Source organism: Myotis yumanensis, unplaced genomic scaffold (assembly GCF_028538775.1).
Source record: "Myotis yumanensis isolate MYYU_CA2020_CCGP unplaced genomic scaffold, mMyoYum1.0.hap1 SCAF_4, whole genome shotgun sequence".
Classification (NCBI taxonomy): domain Eukaryota; kingdom Metazoa; phylum Chordata; class Mammalia; order Chiroptera; family Vespertilionidae; genus Myotis; species Myotis yumanensis.
In genome coordinates, this window is record NW_027223755.1 from 36425202 (window position 1) to 36442683 (window position 17482).

The following is a 17482-nucleotide window of genomic DNA, read 5'->3' on the forward strand; positions in this document are numbered from 1 at the left end:
AGTCTAAGTTCTTTTTTTTTTTTTTTAATATATTTTATTGATTTTTTACAGAGAGGAAGGGAGAGAGATAGAGAGTTAGAAACATCGACGAGAGAGAAACATCGATCAGCCGCCTCCTGCACATCCTCCACTGGGGACGTGCCCGCAACCCAGGTACATGCCCTTGACCGGAATCGAACCCGGGACCCCTCAGTCCGCAGGCCGATGCTCTATCCACTGAGCCAAACCGGTTTCGGCCTAAGTTCTTTATGGTTTCTTGATCCTGGGACTTTCTGCTCAAAAAAGACACAGCTATGTGGGGAGCCAACAATGAAAGTTCTTTATTCTTTATTCAAACAACAGATTTCTTTTTAAGAGAAATAATCAACTGCTCATTTTACTTCTGTAATTCTCTTGTTCCTTCATTTCTGCTTCTCCCTCCTTTTCATGACTCTTTAATCTGGCTTTGAAATTTGAGTCTTTTGATTTACCCATCTGCAATATTTATCCCTCATAGTCATTATCAATGCCTTTGCAGAAAAACACCTGATGCCTGTGACATTAGAAGATAGGGAGATGCTAAGGGTTTGGTTGCAGTCTGAAAAATTAGCCGTGGCTCAGTGGTTGAGCGTCGACCTATGAACCAGGAGGTTGTGGGTTCAATTCCTTGTCAGGGGACATGCTCAGGTTGCAGGCTCAATCCCCTGTGTGGGGCCTGCAGGAGGCAGCCAATCAATGATTCTCTCTCATCATTGATGTTTCTCTCTCTCTCTCCCTTCCTCTCTGAAATCAATAAAAATATTTTTTAAATTAGTTAAGAGAAGCGATATTTTTGCATGTGGGTGCTATCTCAATAAAGCTGTTACTTAAAAAGAAAGCAAACAAAAGCAATGACTTCATACTAACACAGCCGCTGGAGAACCAACGCAGAGTCACATACTGACCTCCTCAGAAACAAGCTGCGTCCAGGGTTAATCAGCATAAAGAGCAGTGACATTCCTCTCTTGCATCCAAATAAAACCCAGCCAACCCTCCTGCAACTGTCACAGGGAGGCACGTGGAGTCACAGTGAGTGGATTGAACTGATAAAGGCATTTTACCTGCCAGCATTTAAATGTGCCCTTTAAAGACTAAAATCAATTCCTATTTATTTACATGTGTATATACAGCAAACCAGCCATTAGGAAAGAAGCTTTGCATTGTTCCACATAATCCAAAAACAGTGGCACATTATGAGGTGATAATTAAATTAAAACCTTCCATAATAAAAAATATATTATAGACAGTATAGATGCAAAACTGCCCCCTTTTTAAATTTTATTTTCCATTTGTTATGTTTAATCCCACCGTGCCAATGTACTCTCCTTATGATTCATTCTCTAGCTAGGCTGGGCTTATTGCTGCTTAGGATGGCAGATACGACAGCAAAAAGATGATGTCACCCTTTAGCCAAATTGCACTATTATTACAGAACCGCATGTACTCTCATTCATTTATCTCTGCTGACATCGCTCCACAGGAAGGTTTTCCAGGGCAGATGTGAGCTCCCTTGGCAACAAAAGTGGTGGAGAGCGCACATTCATTTTAAAACCCCAAGAGGTAGAATTTAGTAAATCTTGACTTTTTAGAAATGTATTATGAATAAGGAGACATCAAATGTCCTCAAACCTGTTCTGATTAAAAACCTCAAAGAATCTTGAGCATGAAACAACCCCCAACATTTATTCTCATTATAGAAATATTTTCTTTATTTAAAGGCATGCTTTTGGCCCACAAAAGTATCATGCAGACTAAAGTAATGTATTTTGCAAATATATGCATTTATGTTAAGAAATGACTTTACACTTTAGTCATCTTTTGATTATGAGTTGGGGGAAATTTAGTGAAAGATAATTATGCAGGCTTGTATCCAAGAGGGCAAAAACAGCTTCAAAATCAAATGCAGGCGTTAGGGAGATAAGGGACTTTTCGAAGAGGAAAGTAGGTCATCGGAGAAATGGTACAAAAAGTGTCCAGGAAATGAGAGTGAAAAGAAAAAACAGAAAAAAAGTCAGGTTCATTTGAGGGATACTTTCTCCCATATCCATCTATCCTTTCTTTCCTGGTTCTTTAGAGCAGTAGGTAACTTTTATTTTTTTTTAATATATTTTATTGATTTTTTACAGAGAGGAAGGGAGAGAGATAGAGAGTTAGAAACATCGATGAGAGAGAAACATCGATCAGCTGCCTCCTGCACATCCCCTACTGGGGATGTGCCTGCAACCAAGGTTACTAGCCCTTGACCGGAACTGAACCTGGGACCCTTGAGTCTGCAGGCTGACGCTCTATCCACTGAGCCAAACTGGTTAGGGCTAGTAGGTAACTTTTAAAATAAAATTTTTTATATATCTTTTTAAAATATAATCCATGCACATAGAGAATATTCCAATGGTACAAAGGGATATGCCAAGAATAGGAAATCTCTCTCCCCTTCCTGACCCAGCCCTATAGTCCCCACCTCTCCCTCACCCACCCAGGCAAGCACTCTTATCACTTTCTTGTATCTCGTTATTTGTGTGTGTGTAGCATGGACCCCTTCGCTATCTGATGAAGCCTATGGATGCTCCTCTTAGAATAACGCTTGAAAATATATGTAAAATAAAATACAAAGGATTGCAAAGGAAACCAATTACATTGAAATATGGTTCTATCTGAGAGGTCCATGGGGGTCCATGATCTCCAGCATAAGAGCCTCTGCTCTTATAGCTCCCAGGCACGTGCAAGCGCATACGTGCACACATCTATCCTTCCCCACAAATGCCAGCATGGCTTCTGCAGCTCCTGCAGGAGTTCTGCCCAGACCCTTCACAGCCAGTGCACCCATACCCCGGCTGCTGGGCGGCTGGCTAGTAATTGTTCACAGTTGCCGCCTTTCCACAGAGAATCCTTATGGCCAACCCTTGCAGCTGACAGGGCTACAAAAGGTTGGACGGCTGTGGTACAACTCACACTCCAGTGCCCCCAGTGGGATCAGGCTGAAGCAAATGTCCGCTGAGACCACCCCCTTGTTTCGCTACCCCACTCCCCACCCCCCAATTGCCCTACTCCATTTCCTTTCTCGCCTGCTCCTGGGAGCAATGCCTTCTAAAGACAAGAATCCCTGTCTCAGTCTTTGCTTCCAGAAATACTGACGTAAGACACTTACCATCCCTTACCTTGACTTTCACACTTATTGATTTCTTGGAAAAGATTCCATATATGGACATATGGATCTGTTGTATTCTTTTAACAGCCTATGCTATTCCAGTAAAGGGATTTACCACATTAATTGAGCACAGTTGTTTCCAATAGTTCCTCTCTGGGAACTTAAAAACCTAATTTTTATCTACTGAAATGTTATTACTGCCTTACCACATTTTCAGTATTTAGTTAGTTGTTGAGGAGCCTTTCTTCAACCTCATTAGCTACAAAACTTTAGTACCTTGCTATCATTTTGGAATAAAGCTTTATTCTCAAAGCAATTTATCTTTAAATTTGACAAACTCAAGATGCAGCTGCCTCCTGGCCCATAGCCGGAGCGTTTTAGCACCAGATCAAGGACCAAACTCCATTCTAAACAGGAGAAAAACAAGGACCTACAAATGCTATATTGTGACCTCAATTCACTGGCCTCAGCGCTTGCCTCCCTGCTGGGGAGAGGAATAGATGTGACTCTTGACTCTAGTTGGAAACTGCTGAAGCTCCTGCTCTCTCACACTTCACTTCCAACAACAAACATGTATGTGCTTCCAAAACAACACAGTCTAAACCCCAAGAGGAAGAGAAGCCGGCTCATCTCTGCACCCCCCCTCCCCGCCCCCGCTCAATTGAGAGGTACTTCCTCCCCATAGGCTAGCACTTGTGGGCATTGGTTAGAGGCTGGCCTTCTTGTGTGTAGGAGTTTGCCAAAATATAAGTTCCACGTCCCCAGGGTTGAAACCAGAACTCACCTTTCCCGCCTAGCAGCTGCTCACAGTGTGCTTGGTGACGAATTATGAGTAGAGCAAGGCAAGAAAGCAGGTGCGGCTCAGAATCCATTTTCCAGCCAGGAAGGAAGAGAGGGACCGGGAGACCTGGGACGGCCAAGCTGGCATGCGCAGTAGGGTCTCTGATTAGTTTGTTTAGTGGGGTGAAGTTCTGTTGCTCACATCTAAGAATCAAGACCCAATCATTTACTTCGCATTCATTTCTCTTTCCCTTGTAGGTTCCACCCTCCCCCAACCAGAGAAATGCAAAGCACATGAAGGAAAATATGGTTTTCTATCAGACTGGAGAAGATGGAAAGGTTCAATGAACTATGTTGGTGAGAACATGAGGAAAAACTGCTGCCAGTGGGAGAATAAACCAGTACAATTTCTGCAAAGAGAATTTGGGCCATTGACAACAAGTGTACAATGCAAAACCCTTGACCCAGCAATGTTCTATAGATCTGAGGCAAGCAAACTTTTCCTTTAAAGGACCAGGGCAGGGAGTTTAGGTCTCTGGACAGGTACCACTGTTGCAACTACTCTGCTGTTGTAGCATGAAAGCAGCCACAGAAAATATGTAAACAAGTGGGCACAGCTATGTTCAACAAAAACAAATGGCTGGTTGAACTTGGCCCACAGGCTATACAGTTCACCAACCCTGGCTAGGCATCCTAGCACATATATATGAAAATGTATATTGTGTGCTGCATTCTTCCCAGCAGTAGCCTAAGAATGGACACCACCTGATGTCCATCAAGAGAGGACGGGCTAAGTAAAATGTGACACATCCATTCAATGGAATACTTGCAGCCACTGAAAGGAAGCAAGCAGCTCTATGTGTGCTGACAAGGGCTGACATCCAAAAAGCATGAATAATGTTAAATGCAAAGTAGAGACCAAGGTAAAGTATGTTTCCATTTCTTATTAAAAATGTACATATGTATATGTATGCATTTGTTTACCCAAATATAGCACATATCTGAAGGAGGGGAACTAGATGGCTGGGGGATAGGAGTATGAGGGAGACTTTCTTTCATGTTACACCCTTTGTACCTCTTGAATTTTATGCCATGTGCTTTACTAATGAAGAACACACAAATAGCATTTCATTTTTTAATGTGTATGATTTTTTACTAGTGCATTGGATCCACAAGTATAGACACAGTGGCGCTCTGGGCAGCTGACCTAGCTATTTCCTCCCATGCCCAAAAGCTGTGTTGTACCCATCAAAAGGCATCATAGTAGGAATGAGGAAACCTGGCTTCAAGTCCAGACTCTGTAACTGACTCACTGGGCTACTCTGGGCCAGTCACCTCATCTCTGATCATCCCTTTCCTCTTCTGTAAAATGGAGTCAATAGTGCTTTTGAGTTATGTTATATAAGATAAGATGTTACTGTTACTCTTAATGTCTCTGGGCCTCTTTCCTCATCTGCAAAATCAAAAAGTTGGACAAAATGAGCCCTAGCCAGTTTGGCTCAGTGTATAGAGTGTTGGCCTGCAAACTGAAGGGTCCCATGTTCAATTCCGGTCAAGGGCACATGCCTGGGTTGCAAGCTCAATCCCCAGTAAGGGGCGTGCAGGAGGCAGCCAATCAATGATTCTCTCTCATCATTGATGTTTCTATCTCTCTCTCCCTCTCCCTTCCTCTCTGAAATCAATAAAAATATATGCATTTTTTAATGCTCTTAATAATGGTTGAGTGTGGGGTTTTTTTAAGTTGGACAAAATGAGCCTTTCAACTCTCAAATGCATGATTTTGTTAATAAACAGTGTTCAATTACAAGACTTCAGGCAGAAGCACGTACTTGGCAAGCCAGTGAGGAGATCTTCTTGCTTATCTCAAGAAAGTGACTTCCAAGTCCAAAAAGAAAATAAGATATATGTTTGCACTTAGAAATCCAGTCCAACCTGGAGGTGGGAAGGGCTGCCTTCTTCCCAGGACACCACCTTTCCTTGGCCCCATCAGCCCACCAGCAGCTGTCAGCAGGCAACTTTTTTTTTTTAGCTGCCACTAAGTATAGAACAGGCCCTGTTGGAAAAAAATTAGGAAATGTCACTCATCAAGAGGATGCACTAATAGTATCAAATAATAGACTCGTGAGGGCTGGCAGGACAAAGAAATAGACAGATCCAGGTCAGGGGGTCCAGGCAGGGAGGGCCTCCTGCCCCGTCCTGACTCCTGGCCTCTGCTCAGAGCCATCAGTTGTATTATTTCAGGAACTCCAGGGAGATGACAGGATGGTGACAAGGAAGAGCAATGTTGCACTATCCTCCTATTTCTGAGAATTTCTGGTTATTGTTAAACAAAAGTTTGGAGAAGTTAAACTGACAGGAAATCACACACATGTTGAGTTATTAGGTGGCAAATGTTGTGAAATTCGTTTTCAAGAAAGGCCAACTGGGTGAGAGTGTGTGGAGGTGATAAGGGGCAGAGCTCTCAACGCCATCGCAGCCGCAGCCGGTGGAAGACTCTTCCCTTTCCTTTCCTTCCTCAGGAGGGAAGCAAGCACTCTGATGCTTTGAAGAGAATGTGGCAAAGACGCTTCATGTCCCTGGCTTTAAAGAACGTTTAACTCTGGAATCAGCCATTTTTGTCCTTTCAGTCTTAGAACCGGGGCAGCCAGTCAAATCTAAGAGGTTTTATCAAATCACAGACTCTCCCCAGAAATGCAGAGAACACTGTGAGCTGGGACAGGGGAGAGGGACTATGGTGCAGAGAAAAAGGAGGGTGGGATTTCAAGTGAGTTAGAGAATTGCTTCTCGCTGAGAGGCGGATCTTAGAGTGTGCTTACTTTTAACTTGATCAAATAGCACTAAATCATTTTCCAAAGTGGTTATAGCAATTTATCCTCACACCCACTCCCCACAGGATATTATATGACTTTTCATTTCATTTTTGCCATTCTAATGTGAATGAAGTGCTTTCTTGTTTTAGTTGCAATTTCCAGATTACTAGTGAGGTTGAGCATCTTTATATATGCATTTGCAATCTGTGACTTTGCCCATTTTCCTACTTGTTTTGGTCTGTTTCACATTGATTTGTAGGAGTCTCTTATATATCCTAGGGAGAAGAAGAAAAAAAAATATATATATATATATATAGAGAGAGAGAGAGAGAGAGAAGATTTTTTACTCAACAATTTGGAAAACTGCCAAAACCGGTTTGGCTCAGTGGATAGAGCGTCGGCCTGAGGACTGAAGGGTCCCAGGTTCGATTCCGGTCAAGGGCATGTACCTGGGTTGCGGGCACATCCCCAGTAGGAGATGTGCAGGAGGCAGCTGATCGATGTTTCTTTCTCATCAATGTTTCTAACTCTCTATCTCTCTCCCTTCCTCTCTGTAAAAAATCAATAAAATATATTTAAAAAAAAAAAAAAAAAAAAAAAAAAACAATTTGGAAAACAAAATATAAGTAATCTGTTCTATAGTATAAAATTCAATTAATGGCCCTAACCGGTTTGGCTCAGTGGATAGAGCATCGGCCTGCAAACTGAAAGGTCCCAGGTTCAATTCCAGTCAAGGCATGTACCTTGGTTGCGGGCACATCCTCAGTAGGGGGTGTGCAGGAGGCAGCTGATCGATGTTTCTCTCTCATGGATGTTTCTAACTCTCTATCCCTCTCCCTTCCTTTCTGTAAAATATCAATAAAATATACTTTAAAAAATTCAATTAATGGATGTTCTTATGAGAAAATAATCTCACTTGGCTTTCTTTCTTTCTTTCTTGTATAATATCTGAGCATTTATTCCAATAATGCCGGCAGTATGGGAGAGCAGCAGGTCATCCACAAAAATCTGCTCTCTCACTTTCTGATCTAAAAAATTTATAAACTATTTTATATTTTTGACTGTGATGTGCCAAAAATTCTACAAAGAGCCAATTCCTAGTGTGTCCAATAATATTTCATCATATGATCCAATAAGTCTGATACAATAGAGGAAACTTCCCTCAGCCTTATTTTAAACTTTCTATATCTCTCACACACACAAAATTGGAAACAGATGGTCCATTCAAGTTAGGAAAGTTTGAGGGACTAATTACAAAAGGGTGAGTGGACACTGGGAATCCATAAGAGATAGCAGCAGTGGAGCTGTCACAGTCCCCAAAGGGCCAGAACCTAGAGAGAGAGAATAGTATAGAGTGGGCTGCCTAGACAAGAGCAGTGACCTTCTATTGAGAGACACGCAGCCTATAGCAACCTCGAAGGAAAGAACCAGGGAAATAAGTACCCCAAACCCATGCTTCCCTGCAGAAAGCCAGGGAACATAAGTGCCTTTGATGTGATCCATGCAGGACAGCCTTGCAGGGCAAAGAATAGGATGAAGAAAGATGGAGAATGGGTCCTGAGGGGAACAAGGAAGAAATTCAACACCCTTGCCCAGACAAATCACTTCAGAGTCTATACCAGGTGTGTGAAAGGCAGATAACTTAATGAAGCTATGAGGAATTTTGAAACGTTTTTCTTCATTCCTGAGTATGAGTTTAAATCATGAGTTGCACCCTAGCTGGTTTGGCTCAGTGGATAGAGCATTGGCCTGCGGACCAAAGGGTCCCAGGTTTGATTTCAGTCAAGAGCACATACCTCGGTTGCAGGCCCCTCCTCCACCAGGGAGCTTGCAGGAGGCAACCAATCGATGTGTTTCTCTCACATCGATATTTCCCTCTCTCTTCCGCTCTCTCTAAAAATCAATGGAAAAACATCCTCAGGTGAGGATAATGAATGAATGAATGAATGAATAAATAAATCATGAGTTGCTAGGATAAGAGATTCACTTGAAACTGTACAAATCATAGGTTGCAATATGGCAACCCAATAAAAAGCCATTTAATAAAGATCAGAAATGTTAAATAACACAGTTCCTTGTAAACCCAAGTGCTCTACATGTTCTTTTTACTTAAATGTTCAGGATAACTTTTTGAAATTATATAGAAGTAATAATAACAAGAAGGTGAAAGATTGATAATAGGGGTGGATACATAGTTCACAAATCCTTCATCTCCTATCTTCCATCTTCCATCTCTATCAAGGAGAAAGATGATTGGATAGAAAATAGTAGAGCACCCATTCAGATAAGACTTAAAAGTCTAAACCGGTGGAGAGAGTTAAGAGAGCACCTGGTTCACTACATTAGTGCAAACCTCCTGGTTCCAAAGAACTCCATTCCTGCCTACTACTGGAAGGACATGGTGATCAAATGAGTTGCTATTTAGTATCAAAAAACAATCTTAGAAACTAGGGCAGGGATGGGCACTGCAATTTTCAGGCAGGTTATCAAACATCACTTTTAAACACAGAGAGAATAACAGAAAGCATTAAACATGCCTAGGAGTCAGGCATGATTTAATGAATTAACAGCACTTCCCCTCTTATCTATACTCTGCCAAATGGGCAAATCAGAGGAAGCTGTCAACACTCTGCTAGAGCACATGATCTCAGCATTTGACAGAGACTCTCACCTTGTGAACGAGGTGGAGGAATCTGGCCCAGATGATCACAAAGATAGATGCTAATTATGAATCAGTGTCAGCCCAGAGTCTCTAATACCCCAGGATTCTGTCTTCAAACTTGTCCTGTTCATTGAGTAAGTAGCTGAGAAGACAGCTGGCTGGCTTTTCTCCTTCTTTAATGGGTAGGAGAGGTGGCCAATATCTTGAATGGCAGAGTGAAGATCCAAAGCCAGATTGAACAATAAAAATTTTAATTGGAATAAATATAAATCTTATCCTATATAATAAAAGGATAATATGCAAATAGACCGAATGGTGGAACAACCAGAATGCCCACAGCCCCTCCCCGCAGACAGCCCGCCCCCGATGGCCCCCATCAGGCAGGCTGGCTGGACCCCACCAGTGCATGAATTCATGCACCAGGCATCTAGTATAAATATAAAACCCTATACTTATTACTTCTCTCTTCTAAAATCTACCAAAATGACAGTAGATAGTTTTTCTTTAAATAAAAATGTAAGTCCACAAGGACAAAGAGAATGAGAGAGGAGAATTAGTAGATAGTGAAACAGGAATTTTGAGGGTAAAATAGGACAGGTTTAGGAAATATTAGAAATTTTGGAAATTAGGGGGACCATGGAGGAAACACAGGGCTGCAGAGCAGCAGAAGGTATATTTCCATAGAATGGGGGAGCTGGAAAGCTGGGACAGGTACATATCCATAGAATGAGGGAGCTGGGAACAGCAAAAGGTCTATATTTACAAAATAAAGAGAAGGAAGCCCTTCATTCAGAGGGAGAAGAAGAAAGCCCAAAGGGAATAGGAAAACAATAAGGAAGGATTTGGGGAAAACCTCACATGTCCCATGTAAGGTTCAACCTTTGAGCCCAGGAGTTACTATAGTAACCAGTCTGGGGGAATAGTGACCAATCAGAGGGGATATCAAGGCACCAGGATCTGCAGCCTTATAAACCATAGGGAAAATGAACTCAGTGGGACCCTTTTCCCCCTCCCTATTTGGGAGTCCATTCTGTGGGACTCTTTCCCTCTCCCCATGTGGGAGTCTGTACTTGTTCTTCAATAAATCTCCACCTTTGCTATACCACTTTCTGTCCGTGGACTCATTCTTCAATTCTGGCAGACAAAGAATCCGGGTTCCAGTCCAAAAATTCCATATCAATGGGAGATGTGAGCAACAATTAGAAAGATGGAAAGCAAATGGTAACAGATTTGGCAGAACCCACCACTAAAGTGCCTGCAAAGAGGGGTGCCAATGAGAATGAAACCAAGTCACCTGGAAGAGTCCTGGAAAGACGTAAGATCAGGAGGTCCAGATTCTGCAGAAGGGAGTGGTGAAGCATGGAGTGAAAAGTACAAATCTGTGAAAATATTAATAGAATGAACTGTTTAATGAGTGTTTCCATTAATTGAAGAGACTCAACAGAAGTTATACAACTGCTGATAAAGTATGGTATAAAAGTGATTCAGGCATTGGGTAGAAACTTGGCTCAATGACTTTTAAAGTCCCATCATTTCTGTGATTCTAATCTGTGGATGCCAAAGGACTTTGGTAACTTCTGCTTGTAGTTCCTACAAGAGTTCTACAGGTGGCGCTGCGGTACAAGATGAGACTCAGCAAAGGGCTACTCTTACCTGATTCTCCTGGGTTATACTAACTAACGTCTGTGGTGATAGGTAAAAACTGGAATGTTTCTGGATTTTTAAAATCAGAAACCTGACCAATAGATTCACAGCATCTAGGCACTACAGTGTCAATATCAGCCCAGTAGTAGGTACAGTAGTTCTAGTACCTAGTATGAGTCTTTATGCATTCATTTGTCATTCTTCTTAGCTCTGGCCTTCTGCCTTATGCATATCTCAGCTGTGACACGTCTCTTCAGTGTATCTGTCATTCTTGGACAGCAAAATAAGTCACATGCCAAAGCAACTGCTCCTTCACATCCCAAGTGTCCTCCCTCATTGTGCATACCCTTTACCTAAGGACTCCTGGGAGTGTGAGGCTCTCCCTCGATTTAAATAATAATAAGTGCTTGCTTGGACAGCACTTATACTACAACTGGAATGATACAGAGATTAATATGGCCCCTGTGCAAGGAGGACACGAAAATTTGTAAAGCATTCCATGTTTTTTGTGGTACATATGCACAATGAAATACTACTCCGCCATGAGAAAGGATGAAATAGCACCATTTGCAACATGGATGGACCTTGAGAATATTCTGCTAAGTTAAATAAGTCAGGCAGAAAAAGCTAAGAACTATATGATTTCACTCATATGTGGGATATAAAACTGAAACTTGTGAACACAAACAGCAGTGAGATGACTGCCAGAGGGAAGGGGGTGGAGGGAGAGGGGGGCCTAATATAAGGTGACAGAGAAGATTTGACTTTGGGCGGTGAGCACATGGTACAATATACAGATCTTGTAACATAGAAACCCACACCTGAAACCTATATGTTTATGTTGACCAATGTCACCCCAATAAATTTAATAAATATTTTAAATTAAAAAATAAGAAGAACAAAACAAAACAAAAAACCATTTTTCCCCCATATAATGTTAGGCCAGTATCTCAAATATGATTGTCTCTGGCTCTCCTCCCTTTTCCACAGCTAAAGGAGATTTATACTTTGCTTCTTAAAAGCTAATTACTCAATAGCTAGCTCTTCCTGACAAATTTTGCCACTCATAGAAGCTGTAAATTCTGATTTATTTATTTCTCTTACTGGCTGTAGATTTATAAGGTCCATAGGAAATTTTTGCTCTGCACCAAGGAATACCTACATCAATTCCATAAATTCAGATAACCTTGCTTCTACATTCAGGTCTCAATTCCAGGAAAGCTTTCTAACATTAGGAATTTATAAAACTGTCAAATCCACTGACTTTTGGCATAACTTGCCTCTTCCAGAACAAGCTGATATTTTTTTTTCCTAATGCTATTAGTCCACCCCAAAACCCAGGTGCCTTCTTTTATGTTGGGTATAGTCTAGCTGACAAAAAATTGTGAGTTGAGTGGGAAAAAACTCCATACTCACTCTTCCAGTGACTAGATTTTCAATAGCAATGGCATGCTTGCACCTAATTCCAAGTACATGTCCTAATTTGGCCCATTATACACTATTAAAGAACCAAAAACTCAACCAAGTAAATTTAAAGGTTTAATTGGCTTTATTAAACAATTCATGAATTGGGCAGAATCCCATCTAGTAAATAAAAGGTGCTCTTAGCAGCTGAACAAAGTGGAAGGTTTTTTATAGGCAGAAACTGGGACAAGAAAATTATTTCAGACAATGTTACCTCCCCTTAGGGGAAGGCAGGGTGTCTTATCGGGCAGATTACCAGGAAATCCCAACTGACTGGTTTAAAATTCCACTCCGGAAAAAAGGCTGAAACTCCACTTAGATTAGGTATTAAGTGGGACTTAGAACAAGTGATTCCTGTTTGGGGTCTGCTGTTTCTTATCAAGAAGGCACAGGCCCCCCCAACATCTGACTGACTCTGGTTGTTTTGTCTGTTTGGATTATTTTCTGATGTAGCCTCTGTACTAACTTGATCTGAACTGAAGAGTAGGATGTAGTACCTCACATTTCCCATCTGTCCTAATTCTTATACCAACTTTCTAGATTTGATCTTTCTGTCCTTTGGAGAAAACAGAAATAACTTATTTTATAATTAAAGTAATTAATAAGCACTAATGGAAACATCTTTGAATTGTTTGTCCCACAGAAGAAAGGGTAGCACCTGGCTAGTAAATCCTCCAACAAAATCAGTTCTATGGTTTCAAAAATGTTCTCAGCACTTCCATCACTTGTGTAAGTGATCCATATCACAAAATAGAAAACTTTCAAAGACATACTATGCAATTCATTGGACATGTAGATTCTGAGATGTTTATTTTATATTTCGTATATTACTACTACATACTTCATTTCTTAAGGAGCTTATAAAAGCAGGGAGTGGTGCTCTAGTGATCCTTGTAATCTAGAGCTACAAGGCAAATTACAGAGTTTATTTGTTGAAAGGGGAAAATTTTAACTTTGTGGATTCAAATTCAGCATTCAAGCCCCTATTCAAGCCAAATTCATTAATACTGTATGATGAAACTGTGTGCTGGGAGACCCTACGGATAAAACAAATCAGTAACTCTATTTCTAATTCATATATTTTTTTTATATGTGGGGGGAGGGGGAGGCGGGGTGGCTTGGGGCATGCTCCCTGAAGAGAGAGCACTTAATTCACGCATTTTAAACATAGATAGGCTTGTATCACACCAGAGTTACATTATGAGATTAAGAGAAACTTCAAAGCTGATAAAAGAGTTGCTCAAAAAAGCATAAAAGACCTAGCCAGTTTGGCTCAGTGGATAGAGCATCGGCCTGCAGACTGAAGGGTCCCAGGTTCAATTCCCGGTCAGGGCACATGACCAGGTTGCAGGCTTGATCCCCAGAGTGGGGCATGCAGGAGGCAGACAATCAATAACTCTCATCATTGATGTCTCTCTCTCTCTCTCTCTCTCTCTCTCCCTTTCTCCCTGAAATCAATAAAAATATATTTTAAAAAACAAAAAAACATAAAAGTGTTTTGGTTTCAAAGGCATAAATAAATACCTTGAGCCTAAACTTGCTTCAAGAAAATTTGCAATGAGATTTAAAACAAACAGCAAACAAAAGCAGTACAACAGAGGCTCCAGAATTAGTTCCTCATTAGGGCACCAAGGGTGCTAGGTCTCTCCAAAGATCCATTCAAAGAGGCCTATGAGGAGTTCCCTGGTTTGGGACTGTTACAGTGTTTATTTCCTGATGTTTATAGTAAAAATAAGGCCAAGATTATAAAGATAAGAGCTTTGACTGGGGTTCTATGAGATTATGTCATATGAAGTATAATTTTATATAGAATTTTACTATGTTGACCAGCTTGGTCAACTGATAAACAATTTGGAAAGCTTAATACTGTACAAATATAGTTTTGGGGTGTGGGAAGAGCTCAGGAGATTTATCTCAGTGCTGCGGCAGATGCAATGGCGTGAGCTCGCTCCGCCTATACAAGCTTCCTCGGCACACCAGGAAGTGGCATCGCCCGCCTGAGCTGACCTCCTAGAGCCCCTACATAGTACCCTGATCTTTCCTACTATTGGTTGCCCTATGGATGTTGTAAACTTCTGATTGGTCTGGAATGTTATATATACTGCTGCACTCACACAATAAAGTTGGATTTGCGTCATTGAACCGTCCCTGGAGTCGGGCATGCTTCGTTAGGACTCCGTTCGGCCTCACCCCCGAGGACCCCCTGTATCATTGGGGGGTCTCTCATTTAAAAAGAAATTAGCCCCAGAGCAAAAATATCCCTAATTTATGGTTGTTCTATGATTCAGCTTGCCTTACTTTATCTTACAGAAACCCTTCCTCATTCACACCCATCACAAGAGGGATTTAACTCCTGTACGGTAAATAAGTAAAAACGTAATGCAAAGTGTAACAGAATATCTGTGCCTGTTTTTTGGTGTCAAGGCAATTTCAGGTTACTCTAGGTTACATATGAGATTAGGAAAAATCAGAATCTCGACTATATAGCCAGGTACCATGGGGCACAGTCAAGCTGAACAGCAGGTACTACAGAGCCTGGGATGCGATTCCCAGAACTGGAAGGCACCAATGCAGCTGCAGGGACAAGGGACCCCAGGGTACCGTGCTAACTCCTCAGCAGCTGTGTTCATCAACCCTCCATCATTATCGTGACTCAGCAACTGTCTTTCTCTGTTTCCCAGCTCAGCTGCTAGCAACCAACCACCTCACTCTATCTTTTCTCTACCTCATGGCTTATGTTACTCATAGCTTCTACTAGTTCACGCCCATCCTCTTGGCAGCTATGTGCCGCCCTCGGTCTGGGGAACCCAGATCTGCTTCCATTACCAATTGCCTGTCTCTTTCTCCTTGTTGCCAGTATAAATTCTTGAGAGAGAAAACCTGATTGATTTAACTAGTAACCTTAGGCCACCTCATTTGGCCTCTAGCCCGGTGGTTCTCAAACTTGGACATGGAATCACCTGGGCAGGTTTACTAAAACACAGATTGCTCCAAGCCACCCCAGAGTTTCTGATTCAGTGTAGCTCTAATAGGGTCCAATAGTTTGCATTTCTAACAAATCCCCAGGTGATTCTGATGCTTTTGATTTTGAGATCACACTTTGAAAACAACTGCTGTATCTCTAGGTTGGTGGTCTTTAGATGAGTTATAGGATTTAGGATATGGCCACCTATGAATAAGGAACTTTCAAGTGCCATTCCGCTCAGCAAGAGGCCCTGGGCATAAAACTTTTCATATGGACTATGGACAGGCAAACCATATTCTGACATTTTCCCTGTCCACTCTTTTTCTAAGTGAGGTTCAACAGCATTCATTGAGTGCCTGCCATGTGCCAAGGCTTTAATGTAGTAAGCCCTGGAGATACAAAACCAGGTAATTTTAACTTGCAATAATCAAGGACTCAACTAAATTATTTTAATAAGTTGTGAAAATCAAGATAAATGTCTTGGTTCTCTTTTGAATATAAAGACACAGTAAAAGAAAACTACAGAGCCCTAGCTGGTTTAGCTCAATGGATAGAGTGTTGGCCTGTGGACTGAAGGATTCCAGGTTCAATTCCAGTCAAGAGTATATGCCTGGGGTTTCGGGCTCGATCCCCAGTAGGGGCGTGCTAGAAGCAGCCGATCAATGATTCTCTCTCATTATTGATGTTTCTATCTCTCTCTCCCTCTCCCTTCCTCTCTGAAATCAATAAAAAAATTTTAAAAAAGAAAAGAAAACTACAGAAATTCTCAAAAGTCTCCACTCAAATCATAATTGTGATGGAAACAGAACAGCAAGCAAGAAAAGCACATTAAAAAATAATCAATATAAAAGAATTACTTATGAACTACTTAGAATTTCTAACTCTGAGAAAACAAACAAAAATGAATAAAAAATACAATAATGGAACACAGTAGACACTGTGCTCTCAAAATCCAGCTGCACCCAAAGGAGTAAAGTAAGCTTATCTGAAAAGGAGGAGGTGTTCAGCAGATCTGCTGGAGGCAGGAAAAGGGGAGAAAGCCAAGTATATAGTGGCTTTAGAAAAGGTCATACCTAACCAGCCTGTGATGTGGGCTCTGTGAAGATAGTGTGCACTATTTTTCCTTGACTGTGGAACCCCAGAAGAAAAAGGCTACACACCTGCTCTGTCCCTAGTCATCCCAGGTTGCAGCACTCTACCTTTCCTTTTCTGGCTTTGGCCACAGGCTCTGCCCAAATTAACTGTGGATTATGTTGTATTATATCGTCCTCTAGTGGTTTCAAAAATGTCTTGTCTTCCTTTTTTAAAGGCAGTATTTATCAGAGGGGCACGCAAACACACGGTGCTCAACAAATGTCTGTTCAGTGGACTGGAATGAATGACAGAGATCCTATGGGAAGATTTTGACTATACAAGATGACCTTGCTCAGCTTCCCTAGGAAAATAGGTAGTTATTTTAGGCTCAGGCTACTTATGCCATCATTGACTTTTCCTTTAAAACAGATGATGCAATATAGTTTGCCACTGCCTCTTGTACAGTTTCAGGAAATCCAATGTAACTCTTTTGGGTACTATATTACCTGGGAGAACAAAAGTTCCCATGCACTGAAAGGTCGCCAGTTCGATTCCCAATCAGGGCACATGCCCGGGTTACAGGTTCTATCTCTGGTTGGGGTGCATGTGGGAGGCAACTAATTGATGTTTTTCTCTCACATTGATGTTTCTTTCTCCCTGCCTCTCTCCCTTCCTCTCTCTCTAAAATCAATAAAAACATATTTTTTCTATTTTTATTGATTTCAGAGAGGAAAAGAGAGGGGGAGAGAGATAGAAACATCAATCATGAGAGAGAATCATTGATAGGCTGCCTCTTGCACACCCCACACTAGGGATGGAGACCACAACCAGGCATGTGCCCTGACTGGGAATCGAATCGTGACCTCCTGGTTCATAGGTCGACACTCAACCACTGAGCCACGCCGGCCGGCCAATAAAAA

The 17482-nt window shown here is 41.6% G+C and overlaps 1 long non-coding RNA gene and 1 other non-coding gene across 2 annotated transcripts in view; one reads left to right on the plus strand and one right to left on the minus strand.

Moving 5' to 3' along the window:
- The window catches only part of LOC139008637 (uncharacterized), a 91308-nt gene that overhangs the window by 30482 nt on the left and 43344 nt on the right, over positions 1 to 17482 (minus strand). The gene's annotated exons all lie outside the window — the stretch shown is intronic.
- LOC139009604 (U6 spliceosomal RNA) lies at positions 11463 to 11566 on the plus strand. The gene has a single exon (XR_011471338.1). It is a non-coding gene; the product is annotated as a U6 spliceosomal RNA (small nuclear RNA).